The 21,617-nt window shown below is 40.7% G+C and overlaps 1 non-coding gene across 1 annotated transcript; it reads left to right on the plus strand.

The window, feature by feature from the left end:
* Positions 1 to 238: 238 nt before the first annotated feature.
* Positions 239 to 21,241, plus strand: LOC116930194. Its single transcript, XR_006651277.1, has 7 exons — positions 239 to 656; positions 11,341 to 11,612; positions 14,798 to 15,165; positions 16,854 to 17,065; positions 18,782 to 18,909; positions 19,366 to 19,537; positions 19,677 to 21,241. It is a non-coding gene; the product is annotated as a hemicentin-2 (transcript).
* Positions 21,242 to 21,617: the final 376 nt, after the last annotated feature.

Consider the following 21,617-nt stretch of genomic DNA (forward strand, 5'->3'; position numbering starts at 1 on the left):
AAGCAATAAACAACAACAGCAAAAAAGAAACGCGCATCGGGTGTGTAGCGGACGGACCGGAACGATGGAAGACGAAGCAGCGCATAAAACTGAATAAACGTACGTGTATAACAAACGGAACCTGATGGAAGAGTCGTGGAGCGAAGCGCGTTTTTATTCGGGAAATGGCGAAAAAAAAAAGAAAAGGGGAGGTTTTGGGTTTGCTGGTGGGGGGGCAGAGTCAAGTCAGACAGTGTAGGGACGGTAGGCGTCAGTGCCGTCGCTGACGTCGAGCCAAACAGTCGCTCTCCTGCAGGATCTGCTCTCGATATTTGTTTTCTGCCTAGTTTTTCTGTTTGCGAGTTTTCAAAGTCGTTACCGTCGATCATTTCTGCAAACAAGTTTTTTCGTTGTTTGTTTTTTTCGGGACTGTCGTTTATGATCCCTGCTGACCGTTTTTAATTGATTTATTCCGTCTTTGGTGACAACAATCGTTTTCTTCAATAATAAAAAATAAAAATAAAAAAAACGACTTGAACTGTGCCAAAAGTAATTTGCCGGGGACAGTTTCTCTTTGAAAAAGTCGGCCCAGTTGATTTATGTATTTAACGAGGCTCAAGTCTCGGGTGCGGATCATCATGTGAAAGGACTTTGGCTCAACGGATCATTGACACCAGGTCAGAATGAACTGTACACATTTATCATAATCGTACGTCTCTTTATGTTTTGCGCTGTTGCCTATTCATAATTCTAGATCATTACTTGATGCAAATGATGTATGCAAACTAGTGCCTTGTCTCTAATTGACTGCGTAGTCCAAAAGCGCGAACAATTGTAATCAGGCAATTACGCTATAATCTCAAGAGCCCAGGCCATTAGGTAAACAAGATGACAAACAGGGCAAATGGGCGAAAGTGTTTCTTTTCCTCCGTCCGAATCTGCCTCTCTGTTAACGATGGAAACGGATGCGTTGGAGCGCGTTGGTGCGCTTCACTTTTAACACGTGATCTCTCCGTTAGTATCACATTTTTCTGCATTCGTTTCGTCAAGACTTTTTTCGTGTGTAGGCTGGAGGACGCTTCCCTCACATCCAACAGTTCTTTGTTGACTCGAAAGGGTCTAACGCGCAGAGAAATGTTGCTCGTGTTTTTATTGCTTCCTTCTCTTTATAGTTTCACATCTATAAGGTTCGTCTTTTGGGGTTGTTTTTATTTGGCAGTCGTGTTGGTTTTTGCTCGTATAGGTCATTCATTTTTTGATGCTTCATTTCAACTTTTGCGTGCGCAGTTTATAGACGTGCACATTTTGTATCACCGTCGTGTCCCGCCCGGCTTTAAGATATGAAGTCTGTGTCAGCCACACGGTTTCTATGTGTGTCCTTTTATGATATCCATTCCATTTTTTTAGTTTTTTTTTTTTTGTTTTTTTGTCGAGGGGATGGGGTTTTTCGCGCTTTGCACAATAGCGACATTTTTTATGGTTCTTGGCCTTTTCGGATGTGTTTGCTGGAAGCATCAGTTCGCGGATCGTTTGGGCTCGTCGTATAAAAACGTTTGTAACGAATCACCTTGTTTTTTAGTATTTCTCTTTTGATTTATTGAGCGTCGTTGTTTTATCTGACTAGCAATTTTGGTGGTTTAGTTGGTTGATCGACTGGAAATGTGCCTCTGTTTATTTGAGTCGGTCAAATTTAAGAGTTGAGCAATACGGGGCTGGTTTATTAGAATAATAACAACTTCAGATCCGTATTGAACGTTTGCCGTGCATGTTTGGCAGCTTACATATTGGATCCGTCTAACAAGTCTTTTCCAAGGCTGTCAGTTTTGTGCTTCGTCACCATCAAGATTTCGCACCGACTTCAAGGTGCACGAGTTTTTTTAAAAGTTTTTTTCGGATGTGGCAAAAAATATATTTCAGACAGGAGATTGGATTTTGTTGGGTGTTCGACAGATGAAATGACTTTGACCTTTTACAGACTTGCGATGAAAAATCGAGGATTGTAGAGGTAGTGGGAGGATTTTTGTGTTGAGGAGAATGGGACATGCAACCCAGGTGACAAGTCCAAAAAGGAAAGTTGCAATGCTTCGCAAACTACCCACGCAAATACGAGACAGCCCAATTTCTTGTGCACCGTTACAAAGTATTAGTACATTTTCCCCCCATTTTAGATGGCTCACAAGAAATGAATAAGTATAACAGACTCGATGCCTCCTGATCTTTGGAGAAGGAACCTTATGCTACCAAGGGCGACATTTTTTTTATGTTTGCCCGTCTTCAGGAAAGAAAAGTGCCAATGTGATTGGCATCGCCATATTGAGCGCACCGGAGCGCGTTGATGTGTATTCTGTCGGTGTGTGACTGCAAGGAAGGAAACGGGGAGGGCGTTGTCTTTACGTAAAGAGTTTTATTTCTTATTTACATCATTCCCCTCCCTTTTTTTAGCAACATTTGTTAACGGTTTTCTTTTAAAATGCTTTCAAATACGTTTCCCTCCCATTTTCTATTAGGATCCACGATCGATAGTTAACGTAGAGATTTTTCAAATCAAAAAATGTGGGGGAAGGAAACGCATTGTGTCACCAGGAAATAATATACTCGTTAACCCTACGAGACAAAATATTTTCATAAAACGCATTCTTTCTGGTTTTTTGATTTAGTTTCATTTATGTGGGCCTGTGCGATATAATAAGAGGGAAAGTAAAGCGATCTATAAACAAGTCAAACATTCGCGTCTTATTGCGACAGTTAGACTGATGCGAACAAAAAGCACTTTGAGGGGCCGACGAAATGTTGTGCTTCGTGACACGAATATAGTGCGATCTCATATTTTCTTTTTGGCTTTCCAATGATGGAGTGCAAACATTTTTCTGTTTGTTGTTGTTAGATCCGCCTTGGAGGTGTGGCAAAATGTAAGGCTGATGTATATACATTGTAAGTGGATAGACGCTCTGCATATATTGACGAGGCCCAGTTTCGTCCTCGTGAGCCGAGCAAAAGAGAAAATTGACGCTATTATTTTATTTTTTTTTTTGGCGCATATCGAAAAGATGCAATTTGTTCCCTTCCCGTCTACGGTTCACGTCGTAGAGCCCATCCGAATAAGAGAAAACGGATCTCATATTGACGGAATGAAAATCCGGCTTGCAAAAATAAATACCAACGAGCGTGTTGTGGTTTGGAAACGGATAGTTGAAAGGATTGCGCGTTGTAGAGAGATTTCAATAAATACCGTTGATACAATGTTTTGTTGCGCAAATCTAGCCATTCTACTGTCCATGATACGCGGATCATGTGGGGATTCTTTTATTTTTTTTTCTTCTTGTTGTCTATAGAGGAATAGCGGCCATCCGTCATTTTCTCTTGTGGCTCTCCGTTCTTCCGGATGCTTTCTCTTGCGTGCCATGCTGTCATAGCAATTCTTTTCGGACATTTGTTTGATCTCTTTTTGTGATATGCGCCTGTCTTCCCCAATAATCTCATATTCCTCTGATGCACACCTCTTGTATCGAAGATTCTATTTTATCTTAAACAACACATGTTACAGCGTTTTCAGCTCAATATTATACATAAGCCAGAGGATTTTTGTTTTTTCTTCCTTCATTTGTCGAAGGGCGGATGATGATGGATTTATTCTTTTTCAGACCTGTCATCTTCTGGACATAACATGAAAGCACACACACACACACACACACAAAAAAAAAAATAAGGGAATTGTTAGTTACGATCCAAGATCTTAGCCGTCATAGCCAAGATGAACCGGCTGACATCAGCATATCCGCAAATGTGTTGGGCTTTTTATTGTTCTTGGACGGAAGACTCCGTGAACGAAAATGTTGACAGGATATTATCGACATCACAATTTTTTCGTCACATTTTTCCCCCCTTTTTTTTTTAAACCGAGTTATCAATCGATTTGATAATCAAAGCGGCACTTGTTGCCAAGGGACCCAAATTCTTCGCCAATCAATCGTACAAGTTGGTAACGAAGTTTATTGCCTTCATTTTCTTTCCGTTTCCTTCTTGTTATCGACTCGTTTAAAAAAAAAACGTTCTTTTACCGTGTTGCCTAGCACGACGCCTTGACGTCGATGAGCGTCTTCCTTGATGAAGTTAATCAAGGGAGCGTAGGCAAGAGACATACAAGCATCTGCATCTATCAACTTCCATTGCGGAAACCATTTTCCAATCAGACTCCCCCCCTAAAAAAAAATCAAACTAAAATAACGAAACGATGGATAGTTTTCTTATGAAAAAGCATCACCATATCGCACTGTTTTAATGCGAAGCCTAGTGTCTTGGTCGTGTTTCCCTAGCAACGAGAGAAACAACGGATGCGTCCTTAGAGAGCGCAATGAAAGGCCACGCATCGTGCACGTGAGTGCGCGGTACCCACACGATAAAAAAGAAGGTGTCGTCTCCGTAAAACTCGTGAACCTTACGTAATCGTTATTAAAGGAGTAAATGAAGCTCTGTGCGTTGAGACAGTCTAACAATAATGAGAAGCTACAGGCCCGTGAAAAGAAAAAAAGGCAACAGCAGCGTGAAAAAAAAAAAGGGAAATGGATCGACGTGAAAAGAAGGATTGGTGACAGCGATACGGTTGCTGCGGCTTACGTGAGGGCTTAGTTCTTCTTGCAGTGGAGGTTCGGCGTTGCCGCAATTCTCTTGGCCGGTTTCTCGCCCGTCGGTTAAGCTTTTCCCCCTTTCCTTCACTACCTCTCTCTCTCTCTCTTTCTCTATATATACATATGAATGTGGGGGGTATATAAATATATTTAGCTCTGCGCTTTTTGGCCTTTTTCCTTTGATCTCTTTTTTTTCCTTCTTCTCTTGCGCTCACAATTGTCGGGTTTCTGTCGTCGTACATTTGCCCCGTTCGTTGTATTTATTTGACTGAGAAACATTTAAAGTAAAACTATTTACTCGTGAGATGGTGCGCGTAGAAGATCAATGCCGCGCGTTTGATTCCAGCCAAAGGAAATTGTAATACGACGGAGCCGGGGAGTTCTCTGATTTAGCCAATGTCCTACATGACACACGTATTATGTAGCGAAAACAGTTGATTGCTAATGTTGGTGGTGGCAAAAGCCACGCCTTGATACCCTTTTGAATTGCTGTATAATGAGTTGACACAACCCGAGCGTGATTATCTCTCACCAATTTTCGCTCACGATTCGTTTGTGTGTCGCGCGTCGTTCAACAACTTTTTCTTTTATTTTTTTCTGTTTTCACCCTGCCATTCTCTTGGAAGACTTTGAGGTACACGCGTGAGTGGTGCTTCATCTTCTAGAGAAATTCCTAATTATTGATGCGTTGAAATTATTAACTTGTCAATTTGTATGACGCAGTAATCACGGTAGCGCGCTCGACGCATTTCATATCTAAATAGCATCGCAATGAGTGCGATATCCGCATGACTGAAGAACTAATTACACAATGCGTCCGTATATATTGTATACGTATACACTTAAACTCTATTTAATGCGTCTGTTGTGTCCCGAAGGCGTCCACTCGTGAGTTTTCGTATATGGCCGGGTAGGTGTAGCGCGTAATAGGCTTTGGGCGTCTCTCTCTCTCAAAACTCTTTTGGGTCTGTGTTTTCGTGACGATGGTGCAACCCGTCCAAGCGTCAGATATGTTTACAAAAGAAAGGGTCGCTAGGTGTGGGTGGCCAAAAAATAAGGGCGGCCTCGTTATTATACACCAGACACAATTTGTGTTATGAAGAATACACACACACACACTTCTTTTTGCCTGTTATAACTCGAGAGGCATCATAGTGATGCTGAATGCAAATTCAATTAGCGCTCTCTTGGTGTTCTGTGATGATAGCGTTTCCCTTTCATCCTCGACTTTGTGTCGGGTTCCTCCCTCTTGAAGAAAAAGAAAAAACTGTAAATTTAAATATTTTCTTTTTCTTTGAAAAGTTTATGCTTGAAATTGATAACAGGTTTTTTTCTTTCAACTAGCTAACGGCCGCGAGTTCGATAGGCACCGTATAGACATGATTGTAGTTTGCAACTATCCATCATTTATTTTGTAACTTTTGTGAGTCAAATTCTGGCTGAAAAAGTGAACTGAACTTTGATTTCCAACAATGGGGCCGAGATGCGAAAAGTTAAGACCAGCCAGAAAAATGAAACCATCGAGAAACTGAAGGATCTATTGATTTTAAGAATTTGGTTCTTCGCTTTTACAATGTATCGATTTATTGGCCTCATCTTTTTTTTATTTTGGCTCCCAATGTCCTCAATTTCTCATGGGCATTTTTAAAATTCAGTTAAATTCGGGTTTCCAACCAAAGACACCGTCTACAATTAACTTGAAAAGATCCGTCAAAAATTAAAGGGAACGTCGGGAGAAGGGAAAACAGGGGCTGTCTGTTTGTAGGTTTTGGCAACCAACCAGATCTTGTTGTACACTCTTATTGTTGCCGTTTTTAAGATGTTTTTCTTACAAACATAAAAAGAAAAAAAAAAAGAGGAAAACTTGGGAGTCCTGTCGTGTACAGCAACAAAGAAACAATGCGTGTCGTTAGGTTATCACTTTGTTGATCCTGGACGTCGGTGACAATGAGTCGCCGTCAGTAGTGCGCTGTCCAGCCAAAAAGACATTTGTGCTGGGCCAGGCGGCCAGTGCAAACAAGGAACAACAACACAATAAACTCGACAGGAAGGAAAAGAAGGAAAACAAAAGTTTTTTTTCTTTCTTTCGTCGCCACTTTCGATGACTTGTGGCAGCTCGATTGGCGTGTGCCAAACGCCCTTCTTTTTCCTGTGGTTTCCTTTCGGTTGTGATAGGTGTTTTCTTTTTTTTTTTCTGTCGAACCACACTTTGTAAACTCACTGGCCCGTTTTTTTTTATTGTTTTTATTTTTAAAAAGGGGGGCGATTTTTTTTTGTTCTTGATTGTTTTTCCAATTTTCGGAGAAACTGTCGGCAGAGGCTGTCTCTGTTTTTGGCTTTAGCTGCCGTCTGTGCGTAACAAGTGTAGATTTTTGCGACTCGCACGAAACGAGCTCGTCTGGCAATCGATAAAGACGGGATTTTTGTGTGTGTGTGTGTGTGACTAGATTCGCTAAACGATTTTCCTTTTGTGTGTCATTGTTTTCTATGAAGCAATCGGAGACAAATGAAACGAGAGAAACTTGGACCTTTGTTTGAGCTGCGCTTTGTCTCGTTGGTTTTTCTAACGAAAGAGTAAAAAAATAGAATCTCATTTCATTATTTTTGACGTTTCCCTCTGCAAGAGTATTTCTTTTTTCAGTTCTTCCTTTCGGTATTTGAAAAAAAAAAAAGAGCTCGACAGGTTCCTCTTTCTTTGAGGCTGACAGACGATGTCGAACGAACCGTAACCCGTCGACTTGGCGGAAGAACATCACAGAGAGAATCCCCCGTTTGAGGAAAAATTCCCGACGACATATTTCAGTTCTAATCCCCATCCTCTTCTACTCCACCCTTCAATTTACATAATACACTGTGTGGATGTATGTATGTATACATATGTATCGATCGATACATCTCTACGTGCGTCTGTGGGCCGGTGCATTTATTCACATTTGCCCTTTAAAGAACAAGTTGGATGATGGGGGGGCATCAGTTGAAATGAGGAAAACTGAATTTTTGCTTATTTTCCATTGGAATAAATATGACAGGGAAAAAAATGAAGGTTACAACAAAATTGAGCAGATTATTTATCTTGGCTTTAGCGCACGACGTATATATATAAGAGGATTGGTGCAGCACCAGACTTTCTTCTATTGTCCGTCTTCGCTTTTTATTTCGATGACATTCCACCTGACTGAAGAAATGGCCTCCATTGGGTCCATTTTTTATTTTTTTTTGCCTCATTCAACCAGACGGAGGCAAGTACGTATAAGTGTTTGAAAAGGGAATTAAAGATTTGAAATATTTCAAGAAAAAATAAATATACAAGTTTGTTTGGGTGATGTTTCTAAGGATTGAAACGGGGGGAAATTGTGAGCCCCTCTCTCTAGAAGTGCTGCAAGTGCTCCTTGTGATATAAAAGCTTCGTGAGCCGATTGCGTAGCCAAGTGTAACTACTAAATTCTAAAGTGAAAAAGATGGAACTTAAAATGGGACGACGGATTTTTGCACATTTTTCTCTCCCCACTTGAATAGAAAATTGCGTCCGTCCATCGAACGCATTAACGTCCGATTGTAGGCCAAATTCGATTCCATTCAGATATTATTCGATGTACTTAAATATCACAGTCCAATGTCTAATAATACGAAATCGCTGAGCGGAAGTGGCTGCAGGTCGAACAGGAAATGAAAACGGTCAGCGAGGATTTTGTGTGTCTCTGCGTATTGTCCATTCCTTGGAAATCGTATATCTTTTTCGTCCAAAGACGGCCGTTATGAACTGCCATCACACTCAAACGCAATGATGGGAGGTGTGGTATATAAAGCCCCCCTCTTTTTCTTTTACGGGCCAATCAACTGGCGCCGTTGCCATTCTTTCCGGGAGATGTGGGTGAAGTACTTTTATAGCCGTGATACGTTTACAAGTGACATTTGAACTTATCCTTGCGCAAAGGTCCAATCCTTACAACATGAGATCTTGACCTTTTGGCTTCACTTTAGCAACCCACATTTTGTTTGAGATATTTTCCGGTTAGTTAAAAGGGGGACTGAAATTGATGCCCATTGTTATTTGGGAACTGAATCAGCATGAAATGAAACAGTTGATAAGCAAATAACGTTTGTACAAGTTAGAAAATGGAGCAAAGGCAAACCAAGAGGGTTTCTCTCTCATCGTCCGCTTGCAGTTACGGTCTTGTGTGTTTATCCTCGAATAGAGTTTGCTTTTCGTGCAGTTTGGCCGAAAGAGAGGCCCTTCTGGCAGTCCGACGTTGCCGAGGGAACAACGGGACTCTATCTCGTTTGGGGAGCCCAGCTGAGATTGTTCAAACTGTGTTTGCAGTTTGCTCTATCCGCTCAGCTTTCGAGTGAAAAAGAAAAAATACTCGCCAGCGTATACAAACCCTAGCTACTCGGCCTCGAGCAAAAGATACCGTACAAACTAGTCAGCCATTCTTGTTGGATGATGGCACATTACGAGCAAAAGTTTTCTTTTGTTGCACAGAATTGCAATAGGGAAAAGAAAGAAAAAACTTTCTATTTTCGCAAAAAAGGTTACGTAGTTTTTTAGATGTCGGCTATTAAGTGATTCTATTCGACGATACGGCCATTTTGTTTTTTAAATGAATATGAAACTGACGATTTAAACAAACGTTTTCCTTGTAAGAAAGAATTTTTCTTTGTGCTTTTGTTTTTCTCTTTGCGGTTCGACTCGATCATTTAGCCGCCGTCCCCCTCGTGTCAATATATTACACCAACAAATCCGACACTGGCCAAAAAGAAATTCATAATTGATTGAATAGACAAAAGGATTGATTTTGTTTTCAAAGTTATCGATTGTATGTTGATCTCGTAACAAAGAAAAACGTGGCAACTCTGATCAACAACCATTCCCTTTTGCCTACTGTTTTTTTTTTAAGAAGCAATAAGATGCTTACGACAATACGAGGGAGTTGGTCCCAACGAGGATGAGTATAAACGACATCAAATAAAATGCAATCGTTTTTTTTTTTTTCCTTTTTCATCTCTACGGGCAACCGAACCGTCTGTATATTTTTATATCTGTCGTATAAAGTGAAAGAGACTTGAATCCACGTCATTCCGATCAGACAAGAATGGCTCTCGAGGTCCATTGGGTTTCTTTATACAGATTTCCAGGAGAAGAAAAGCAGTTTTTCGTGGAACTCGAGTGTTTTGTTTGACCGGAGGAAGACAACGAGAGAGCCAAAAAAATACCCTCCGTTTGCACAGTTTCGTTCAAGATCATCCCGAGAAAGTATACGATGCCTTTAAAACGCTTGACTTCTCTTGCTTTTACTGTTTTCCCATTTCCCAATTTTTTTTTTTTCATTCAAGAGAAAAAAAGAATCTTTATGCCTCGCAACGAAACCTATGTGTATACATTTGCTGTGCGTCGAGCTAAAAGTATGGCCGCGATGCCCTGGGCATTTGAAATCGAATCCGGTCCTTGTACACACACTCGAATTCAAGTGGGGAACGGGAGCAACCTCCACTCGCGCTGTTACATCGATACGGTGGTGTGGTGTATATAAGATTCTTTTTTTTTTTTCTTTTGTCGTCGTGCCAAAATATCCTTTGTTGGGATTTTTTCTTCTCGTCATACTCCTGGAGAAGAGCCCAGGTTTTTTTTTGGGGGGGGGGAGGGGCTTTAAGGAATTGCGTTGGTCATGCCATTTTCTTGTTTTTATTTCATTCGCTCCCGATCTACCTTGCGCATCGGTTACGTACGATTTCTAAAATAATCAACTCATTTCTTGTGTATCGATCGGAGGGAAATGCGGGGGGAAAATTCGTATTTTCGAATGATATCAAAAGTATACGAGTCCATTATGCAAATCAACTGCCGTGTACACATTTCAATAATAATAAAAAAACAAAAATAAGAAGCGATGCATCAAATATCAACTGGAAACGGGCGGTACCGCGTGATTTGGCTGGCCTTTTTTATTATTTTTATGAAGGGCACATGCGATTCTCGAGCCAGTTTTCCGATGTATTTTTTTTTAAATATATTATTATCTGCGTGCCCAACGATGCGGTGGATGTCTCGGTCCGTCTGACCTATGGACACCACCTCCTCCGTTCCGTAGAAAGGGGGCGTTAATTATCGTAATGGAGTCGACTTTTGCGGTCGACAACGTTACAAGAACACAGTCACTATGGCTGGGCATTTTTGTTTTTAAAGCTACAGCCTATTTTTGGCCACACACACACACACACACGGAGAGAGAGAGAGAAAGAGAGAACAAGGCGAAAATGGTTTTTCTTTGTAAAGACCTGCCCTGCCAGCCGGTTCTAATAATATGAACATGGCGGTAGAAAAATTTCGTTTTTGACGTCATCTTTTCCTCTCCGTGAAATAGTTAACTGTCTCACAGCGTGTCCCGCTACATTATGCAAGTTGGAAATAGATGATGGCTTACGAGTTCGTCCGCTTTGCCCCCCCTATCCAACTAGCTGTTTTTATTTATTTATTTTTGAATGATTGTAACTACTGCCGTGTCCTGACGCTAGGTCCATAATACTTAACAATTGGCGACGAACCGTTTGAATAGGGCAGCACCGCCTGAATCATGTCGATGATTGAGATAATGACGTCGAAAGTATTTAGCCGAGAGATTTTTACTTGGCCGTATTTGTTTTTTGAGCTACATCAACATTTGGCATCTGCGCCTATTACGAGACTCCTTTTCTTGAATGTGTTGCTAACATTTTTGGCTCTGTTCTATTTATACAGATTGCGGATCAAGAAAGAAGGGGCAAAAGCAATCTCAACCGACTTGTGCCCAACGGACCTTTAAAGATAATCATCGCTGGAAGAAATCAGACAAACAAGTTGGGGCAGTGTAGATCTCCGCCCACATTTTGAATACAATTGGAAGAAAGCGCATCGGGCCAACGATATGAGGAGAATGAGGAACAAGACACTCTTACACCAAGTGATGAGCAAGAGCACTCTAGCGCCGCTGTGCGTCTTTTTCGTCGTTTTTCAGACGTCTCTCTGGCGAGGTATGTCAACAATCTCCTTTTCTCGTTAAGGATTTTGCGGCAGTTTGTCATTCTCGCGTTTTGTCCACACTTTATTGACTGCGTGTTGATTTTTCGCGGCGGGCGAGATATCGATCCGTTCGAACGTTGTTCCTCGCCGTAAAACTTTGTCGCCCTCCTTTTCCGCTCCTGCAATTTCCTATTGTTAGTCAGAGAGAAGCAAATTGTCAGCTTCCTTTTTTTGTCTTTGTAGCTCGTAGTGCGAACTTTGAAAGGTCTCACGGTTCTACGTTTACTTTGGAATGACGCCATTTTCTCTCTGTGTGTGTTTGTGTGTGTGGGCCATCAGTACGAAAAAAAGGAGGAATCGATCGCCATCGATTTCCCCGCGGTCTGTGGCTTCCATGTTTATTCAACAATTTTTTTTTTTTTCACACCCCCTTCCCCACACACACATGGATCGTTTGTTTTTCTATCGCCTCTGATAGTGAAGAAGCGGCGGAAATTATAATGTGGGAGAACGAGAGGCTCCAGTGAAATTGAACCTACTCCAGGCCGTGTGTCTATTTGCCAGGACGATGCGCCTCATTGGATTCATCCAATTGATTGGCTATTGTCCTTTGGTGTGGAACACTTGCCAAGAAAAGAGAGAAACTTAACTAACCCCTCTCCACCCGAAGACATACTAAGTGTAGTTTATAGAGCAGCATCTTAAACTTGAGGACATCCCGCTTTTAAAAATTTTATTTCAACTAACATGATTGAGCTCTTGTATGCAGATGTTGACTAGTTTGCAGTTAACTGTTCCCCACACACACACACATTTACATATATTAAACGTTTATGGATGAAGTAGAGTCTGCAAGTTTAGGGCATTTGTCTTTAGAATGCAGTTTAGCTTCTTCCAAGACTCTTTCATTTGCCCTTGGTTGCAGTTAATTCCAGACTCGCACACTCACAATATGTTTGACGTAGTTGTGTACACGAGCCCCGCCCTTCTGGAGACTGACACAAAGTGTCATCTTAGAACGTCTGCGGATGACGTGCTCAATCCTCTTTTTTCTTTGGGGAGAAGCTATCATTCCGAGTAAAATGGACAAGAGTTTATGCAGAAATAGAGAGATGAAGTTTCCAAAATTTAAAGTTTTATTTGTTGTTGTTATGTGTCATTCACGAGACTGTGGCCAATCGGACAGCCGTTGGCCAAAGTCACGAACGGGCATTTAGTTTTCTGCGTAAATTTAGACATTTTTGATCGATATCTTTAATAATTTCGCGTCGTGTTTCCTCCCCATATTTTCAGATAATGGGTTACTCATTTGGCAGCTTTCGTTTGAAGAAGCAAGCTACATCAGAGTTTGGCTTGGAATGATCATTGTCGAATGGACGGAAAACGGGAAGCGCTGTAATCCGAGAGTCTAAACCAAAGTGCACTCTCTGATCATTAAGACCTTTTCTCAAGAGCGGGGGAGCTGTCGTAAAACAAGAGCGAAAAATAAAGTAAATAAAAGGGAATTAAAACAACAAAAAAAAATGGCTAATTTAGTTAGTGAAAGAGTGATGGTAGGTAGAGAGCTCGAGTATCACTTTACCAATTAAGCAAGAGCTTCGATAATAATAATGAAACGAAATAAGGCTAGGAAAAAAAAAGATCGGGAAGGAAACGAATGCAACATCTTTTGAAGTTGGAAACAATCGAATCTTTGCATCATTTAATTCCACCCTCTCGCTTTCACGCACATTGAGTTACCTGTAGACACATACGTATGCGCACACTCACTTTCGGCTGATATTCTCTCACTTTTAAATATGTAAAAAAAAAGAAAAGAAAAGAAAAAAATGTTTATTAAGCAGATCGACATCAAACTTTGAATCTATTTTGTATGCATAGAGCCTGGGGGGCGGCAAGAGGTCGATGAAAGAAAACCCGCGCGTGATACGTCCGTGTGGCGGGAGTAGCGGCCGCGAGATAAAATTCCAGATGCATCGTGATGCGAGTATATAGTGGATCCCAGCACATATAAAAACTGAGCAGAAACTGAATTAAAGCGTAGCGTTCCGCATTGTCATTTACGTCTTATTTAAGCGAGAAAATACAAAATAAAAAGGAGCTTAATAGAAGAAGAGAAAAAAGATGGCGGACGATCGTGCAGTGACTTGAAAACCAAGGACACAATAAGCAACAATGGGCCCCACTGCTGGCAAAAGAGCAAATGTAATACAATACATTTTTAAAAAGATGGAACGTCGTTTCTGGCACGTCCAAGGAAAAACTTAAATAATAAGAAACAAGCTTCCGGATAATATCAAACGACATAAACAACCGATAATAATGTTTAAAAAAAAAACGTACCCGAACGCTCTCCGGTCTAACTATGAACATTATTAGACTATATGACGTCAATCTTAACAAGGCTAAGATGATTCCAGGCCTCTTTTTTGATTGACTTGTGTCTGAGATTCTCTTATTACCTTGTCATGTGATACCGTGTAGGAAAATGGCTTGGGATGTCCGTATATCCGTTATGACTTGCATACTCCGCACCGTCCATTTATAGCCTGCGCCAAGTAGTTTTCAACAGTCAAGAGGGGGATTCGCTTTCCACTGATTATGTACGTACGGATGTGCGATGGATACCGAGAGTATCTGTCAAATTGCGTCAGACCCAATGCCGCAAGGTGAAAAGTGAGATGACGTTTGAGACTGTCACGATAGAACTTGGCGGAATCGAATCAAGAAGCGTCGGAGGAGAAACGGTACGATGGATTAGCGAATGCGACGTTGCATTTAGTTTTCTCGGAATATTTCGAGGAAGAAGCTGTGTCTCGTCTTTGAGTCGCATATTCAATTGACTTGAGAGACTCTAAAAAAAAAGAAAAATGGTTACGTGTGTCGTGACGAGTGCGTACGGCTATTGGACGTCTACTACTAGACGCAATCCTTTCATTTCTGCAAGGTTACGTCAGTTGCAGGCTTCGCTTTTTTGTTTATAAATTGTAAACGATAAAACACGAATGCCACGGCCAAAATATCTGCACGTCACGTGTTTCTTAATGTAAAAGAATTGTTGATATTGGCTCAGAAAAGGGCGGCTAAATTTAATATCACGTTGGAAGTTGATGGATTGGGCGCTGTAGATTACGAAAGAAAAACGCGTGATTATTCCATGTTTCTGACGACGTTTATTTAATTGATTTACGAAAAGAAGGAGCAGCAGCTGCGACGGTGGCGTCAACAGCGGCCATCGAGCAGAAAACGGAAGCGAACAAATCGTTTCCCTTTTTGGATGCAGCCGGACTTTTGCTGGCTCAGGCCGACGAGCCCTACCATCAGCAGCAGCATCCGCAACAAGAGCAACTGAACGACGTAGCCACTCCGTCACAGATGGACCTGTCAACGGGTTTGATGGGATTGGATTCGGCCAACGCGGACGAGCATCAGAGCGGCCCTGCAGGCAGTCCCGGGAGCGAGTCTGGTCCACTTTTCGATCCGACAACTGAACGCAACGTGACTGTCCTCGTCGGTCGAACTGCCAATTTGCACTGCCGTGTCCGTTACCTTGGCAACCGAACGGTTAGTATTTATTTATGTTTTTCCCAAAACTTTCGACTTGTTTTGCTAGCCGAACAAATGACCAACTCGTGAAAACAAGTGGGCAGAAACGACCTTTATTTATTTATAGAGCACATCCCATTTTTTGTTTATTTATATTATTTTTCTCGAGATTGCGGAATAGCCAACGCTTTGGGGCATCCCGTCCAGCCCAAAGGAGATTGTTATCGCTTTTGATTGGCCATTCTTTAAATCTATGAACCATTCCTTTTTCTCTAGTGCAATATCGTGAACCCCAGCTAACCGGGTCAAATTTCTCTTGTAGAAAGGGGACGAACCAACCACTATGGAAAGCATTAAGCGGATGTTTTCTTAACGGCGATTTTTACACATCGCCTGATGCTAATTTAGTGGCCACAGTGTAACCCAAACGATAAGGCCTTTATTCTCATTTTGATTCTTCTTTTTCTTGTTACATTTTTTTTTGTTTTTAAGGATATGGCGTAAGTTGTGTCTTACGTTGCCAGTCGATCATAACAGGCTCTGTATATCTCCTTTTTTTAAAAAATCAAATTCCAGTATGTACACACACATGGGTGTTGTGTGTACAACGTCAAGGGGACTTGAGCGGATCATGTTCGATCCAATTAAAAGGGGAGCCTTTTCTCAGTGCCACTCACTCAAGGCAACAAAAATCTTAGAGGTTAACCTTGGCTCGCTGCTGTGTCGTTTGAGGGTAGGCTTCTTCTTCAACAGATAACCTCATCGTTGGCTGACGGATGTACCTGGAGGGTCGAATTGCTTTCGCTTCACTAGTTACGACAACATCCTCTTACGAAAAAAAAGAAAAACGTGAAAAATGTATTGATTCTTAGACGGCTGTCGTGGCATTTCTCTTTCTATTGGAGGTACGGTGAGGATGACATAGTTCTCCGGGACAAAAGTGAGTTCCAGTTGACCCCTGTGGTTAAAAATGAGATTGATATCACCGATTGAAAGATTAAATCACATTTTCAATTGACTTTGACGAATGTAAAGACACTTGAAAACAAGAAAACTAAACAAATTATTTGTATAAGTGGGGAGATGAGTATGTCTACGTGACGAAATCAAGAAGTTGTTTAGTTCTAGAAGGGATCGATAACGCTTGCACATGCCAATACGACGTCTGTGCGTCTTATCGTGTGGTTAACAAGAAAACAAGTCAAGTTGAAGTAGGCACTAAAAGAAAAAAGGTAATACTTGGGCATCATTTCCTATCTATTCAGAGCTGTAGCAACACACACAAAAATGAGTTTGATGCCTTTGCAGGAGGTTGTCTCCCCTTTCTTTTGTTCATTCACTTTTTCCAAGAAAAGTCGCCATCTTGGCTGCAAAAGAAAAAGAACGAACAAGTTTTTTTATTTTGAAAAATGTCTTTTTTTTCGACGTCACTTACAAGATGTGGCAGCGCATAGATGTCAGAGCGAACCCTCATAGATCTGCCTTTTTTGTTCATTTTCGTCAGCCGCGCAATCGAATAAAAAGAGGGGCAAACGTCTTTTTAAAATCCTACTGCCGCGTTCGCCGAGTCGAGTGTAGAAGGACATGGCCACCATCTTTTTTCTGTCGGAACGCCCAGCTCGTTGCCATACTATGAATAATGAACGCATCATGTACCGACACCAACGTCCTGCTATCATTTTCTTCTTCTATTTTTCACGAAAAAGGTGAGCTGGATCCGGCATCGTGACGTTCACATCCTGACAGTGGGTCGATATACGTACGCGTCCGACCAGAGGTTCACTATCGTCAAGTCCCGGCCGACAGAGGACTGGACATTGCAGATCAAATTCACGCAGGCCAGAGATGCCGGATTGTATGAGTGTCAAGTGTCGACTCCAACCGCATCGCAGTCAATTCATTCGACTCAATGTCGTCGGTGAGTATATCTTTTATTTTACATTGAACTTGTTAGTTCATCGCTCCTATAAAGTACGTGATATCGACAAGTAGTTTTTGATTTATTTCCATCGGCGTAAGTCTTGGACTGGATAGAATCAATATATCACACTGCATTAGGAAAGAGACATTCTCTTTTTTTCTTCTTCTTCTTCTCCAATTTATAAGCCGTCCAGCAAGGAAACAAAACTGTCGGCTGTTGCTCGCGCGTTTCCGCCTTTTTCTTTTCTTTAAGGTCGTGACACTCACGTCCATTTTTTGCCCCAGCCAGAAGGCCATTTCAAAATTTATTGTAGACGGTCTGACTGTGTGTGTGTTCAACTGCATTCGAAAAACGCAAAAAGTATCCGAAATAAAGGTTATCACATTATCCCGGATGGCAGGCAGGGTGACGTGTCGTATTGCGGATCAAATATATTAAAAGAGAAGGAAAGTTATCACCCAAATAACAAATAGAAATAAAAAAACCGAATTTAGTGAGAGGTCTTTTGATTTTTTGGCTGGGCAAAAGGATTGCGTTTGTCTTTACACGATGAATGCGATTCGGTCTTTTATTTGTGTGCGTGTTTTAGCCATCATTAAACTTCAGGAGACGGAGAATTTGGATTCGTAGGTTAACTTTAAATCTTGATCATTTTCAGGACATCAAAAACAAGGGGAAGCTGGAAAAAAAAATGGTGGTTAGGAAAACAGTAAACAATTTTTTATTAACGGCGATCTACTCAAAGTTAATGTACGGTGCCAACTAGTTTCTGTATAGAAAAAAAAAAAAAGACAATCGCCATAAAGTATAATGCAGCAGGGTCGCGTGCACTTATTTATGTATGAAGCGATACGCACCCATGAAACATGTAAAGACCGTTTCTTTTTGTTTTGTTGGCTTTGCAATATTCTTTTCTTGATTTACTTTTATTGCTCGATCGTTACGATCCCCTTAATGTCGACTCCTTATTTTTTTAGGGTGTGTAAGAATTTTATAGTTCTACTTTTTTTTTTTTGTCTGTGTCTGACAGACTAAGACTCTCCCGCTCGTTATTTCCATTTTTTTTTTCTCGCTTTGATGTATAGTTGCTTATTATTTTTTTTTTCTTACGTTTTTGTTTTATTATTTATGTTTTACTGTCAATATTTCTTTCATTTCTTTTTCAGCAAACAGCAAACTTTTCAGTTACTTTTTTTTTCCCCCTTTTCATTTGTTTTTTTTTAATATTTCTGTTGATGTGTAGATGACAGTCCCGTTGGTGATCAGGGTCACGCGGCCACCGCATCAAAGTCTTCCAAACTAGGCAAAAAGAATCACGCCCAGTACCGTAATTTGAGTTCATTGAGTTCCATTTTGTTATTATGGTTGCCACTTTTGCTGTTACTCTATTGAAAAGAGAATCACTTTCATTTTCTTGCGCTTACAATAATTTATTTTTCTCTCTGTCTCTTTCTCTCTACTTTCGTCTACCACATTTTGATTGAAGTACATCCCATGACTTCCATCATTAAATTCTCATTATTTCGTTTTTCAAAAAATAATTTATTATTACGCAAACGAGCAGATCACTGTTCATTTCTTTCTCTCTTTTAAATTAACTTTTTTTTTTTTAACTGCTTGCCTTTCCAATCGACTTTGTTTATATTGTACTGTTGCATTAAAAACAAAACAAAAACAAAACGAAAACAAAAAATCTTCTGTGAACGCTTCCAGCTCCCAAGGCGGTGATTTTGGGCGGTCCCGAGTTCCACGTCGATGTGGGCAGTCATGTCAATCTGACTTGTATCGTCCAGTTCAGCCCTGAACCTCCAGAGTACGTCTTTTGGCATCATCACGATCAAGTAAGCGTTGAATAATGAATCGTTTTTTTGTTTTTTTTATTTTTTAAAGAAAATGTTTCTATCGGGAAACTTTACGTGAAATTCTTTGTCGTGTCATTTTTTCTTTCCTGCCCGATATTTTGGCTAATCATCCAAACGTGATCGGATACTTTGCATACTAGAAAGCCACTCGGTCATTTTCACTCCTCTCAGACACCGAAATACTCTGCATATTATCGTCGCCAAAATCTGACATTTGACGGATTCTTTCCTAGCGAATTTCGCCTTTTTATTTCCCATCCTTTTCACGTCCTTTTATTTTTATTTCTTGCCCCATTGTACACGGACGATGTCACACGGTTGAATGCTGATGTTTCCCATATTCACTTTGCACCATATATAACGAGCAAGCTAGTTCGTGCCTCTTTCTTTTAACATCAAGAATAAATACACATTTTCTTCTTTTATTTGTCAAAGGAGCTGAGACACGACTCGTCACGAGGCGGCGTCGCCATCGTGACGGATAAGACAAATCCGGTGACTTCGACTTCGCTGCTACTACGCCAAGTCCGTCTCTCCGACTCGGGCAAATATTCGTGCACGCCGTCCAACGCTGACCCGGCATCTGTCACCCTTCACGTCCTCCAAGGTTTACATCTTATTATTTATAGTGTTTTGTTTTTGTTTTCTTACTTATTATTCCAGCCCCTTTATAGTTACGTCATTTTGTTTTTTTGTGTTGTTTTTTAAAATTCGTATGTTATAAATTTCTGCGTGAATATCATCAGGTGAACGACCGGCTGCCATGCAAAGCAACACTGGAGTTTCGTCGCATTCGATCCGCTCTATTCTCCTGTTTCTTCCGCTAGGATTTGTCTGGCTCGATTGCCGCCTAGTCGCTTGGATCACGTGATCATCCTCAATCATCATGCGTGACCGGTTTGTGAAACTTTTGCGGTTGAATTACAAGAGGGGAGTGCGTGAGTCGAGCACTTGAAACTTCATTTCTTTTTCTTTTCTTTTTTTTTCTGAATTACGTTCGATTGATAGCGTCGACATCAGTTTCCATTTTCCACGGTCTTGCCGAGTATTTTTAACCATCATGTTGGCCTCGATTTGAAAAAAAAGGAAAGAGTAACGAATAGAGAACAGAACTGATCGGAAACAGGAAGGGCTATGAAGTAAAAAGTCCCGCAACGTGGGAATTGTACGATTTTAAAACAAATCCCCAAGAATTAAAAAAATAAAAATCGAGTTTTATAATTATCTATAACTACACGCATATACAACGTACTTCTATCTATCCCATTAATAACCATTCATTCATGTCTGCCCCGCCCCGATCCCCCTTATGATATGCATCCATTACTAGTACACACGCGTCTAGTCCATCGTTTTTCCCTGCGCAAAACATGCGTCCCACCTCACCCCTTTCGTTCTATTGTACTACTATTTACTCATCGATCGTTGGCCGTCATTATTATACTTATCATGAACAACCGGCGTCTGTAAACTTCTCATCCAACAGGAATTCTTGATGCGTGTTTTGTTGCCATTTTCTTTTTATGAATCATTTTTTTTTTTTTAACTATAATTGTTCCCTACACACATACACGTGGCCATTTTATTCGTTCACTCATGGAAAAATTCTTCATACAAAACGTGTCTATATAAAAAGAAGAGAAAAAACAGATCGTACCTTGTCAAGTGTTAGTGTGCATGATCTAGCAATCTGTTAGCTTAATGGGGAGGAGGGCGTGGTAACGTTGCGGAAGAGTGCGGGAGGGAAGCGTGAGGATGTAGGGTTTTATAGGCTGACTAATGAGGCAGCAACGTTATGCATCATCATCCCTTTGAAATACAAATCAACGCGGCCGTTTTGGAATTGAGTTGTAATTCCTTTTGTTTCGCCAAATTGAAATGATTTAAAGTTTCTTTTGAAAGTAATGGAACGAAAATGGGATTTTTTTTTTTTCCTATATTAACCCTATATTTTTATTTGGCTTCCCATTTTTTAAAATATTCTTTTATTGTACGGTTAAGTATAATATCAAAGCTCCCATCACTTGCATTTCACCAATCATCTTGTGTACATACATTATTATTGTCTGCGACAGGTGTCCAAACAAAAAACATCAGTCATCATTTGGAATTGAAAAGAAAAAAAAAAAATTGCAATCCCGTCAGGATCATATTTGAATTCCACTATTTTACCACCCCAGGTTGTTTTTCTCTTCCCTCCGATCTATCAACAGTTTCACATTTTTGTTTGAAGCCTCCCCAAAATACCAAAGCGATGATGACATATTTATGAATGATGTTGTGTTCTTCAATACATACCATTTCGAATCGATGTTCATGGTTCATTTTCTTTTCTGGTCATTCTGCGATGGATTTCATGTTTTAAGTGAAGCCCTTTTTTTAAGCTCACCAGGTGGCACTTGCAAATATTGATAATGAAACTGTTGTTTACTTTTGTTGTCTGCTAGTTAAAATCTGACGTAGTTATTGCCAACGTGCAGGGAAAACGCAGCAGAAACTTACCACTTGAAACAATTACGACTGAAAGGTGCACGCATTCACGCTGAAATGGGTAAGTTTTCTACACTTTTGTTCTTCATCCGTTCGTTTATTTATCGCCGTATGCCATTTGACAAAAGAAGAAAACAATTTGTCGTGTGTGTACACTGTGTCTGTTTCACTCTTTTGTTTTCAACTCTTTCACCGTC

The sequence above is a fragment of the Daphnia magna genome, linkage group LG9, assembly GCF_020631705.1.
Source record: "Daphnia magna isolate NIES linkage group LG9, ASM2063170v1.1, whole genome shotgun sequence".
NCBI lineage: Eukaryota > Metazoa > Arthropoda > Branchiopoda > Diplostraca > Daphniidae > Daphnia > Daphnia magna.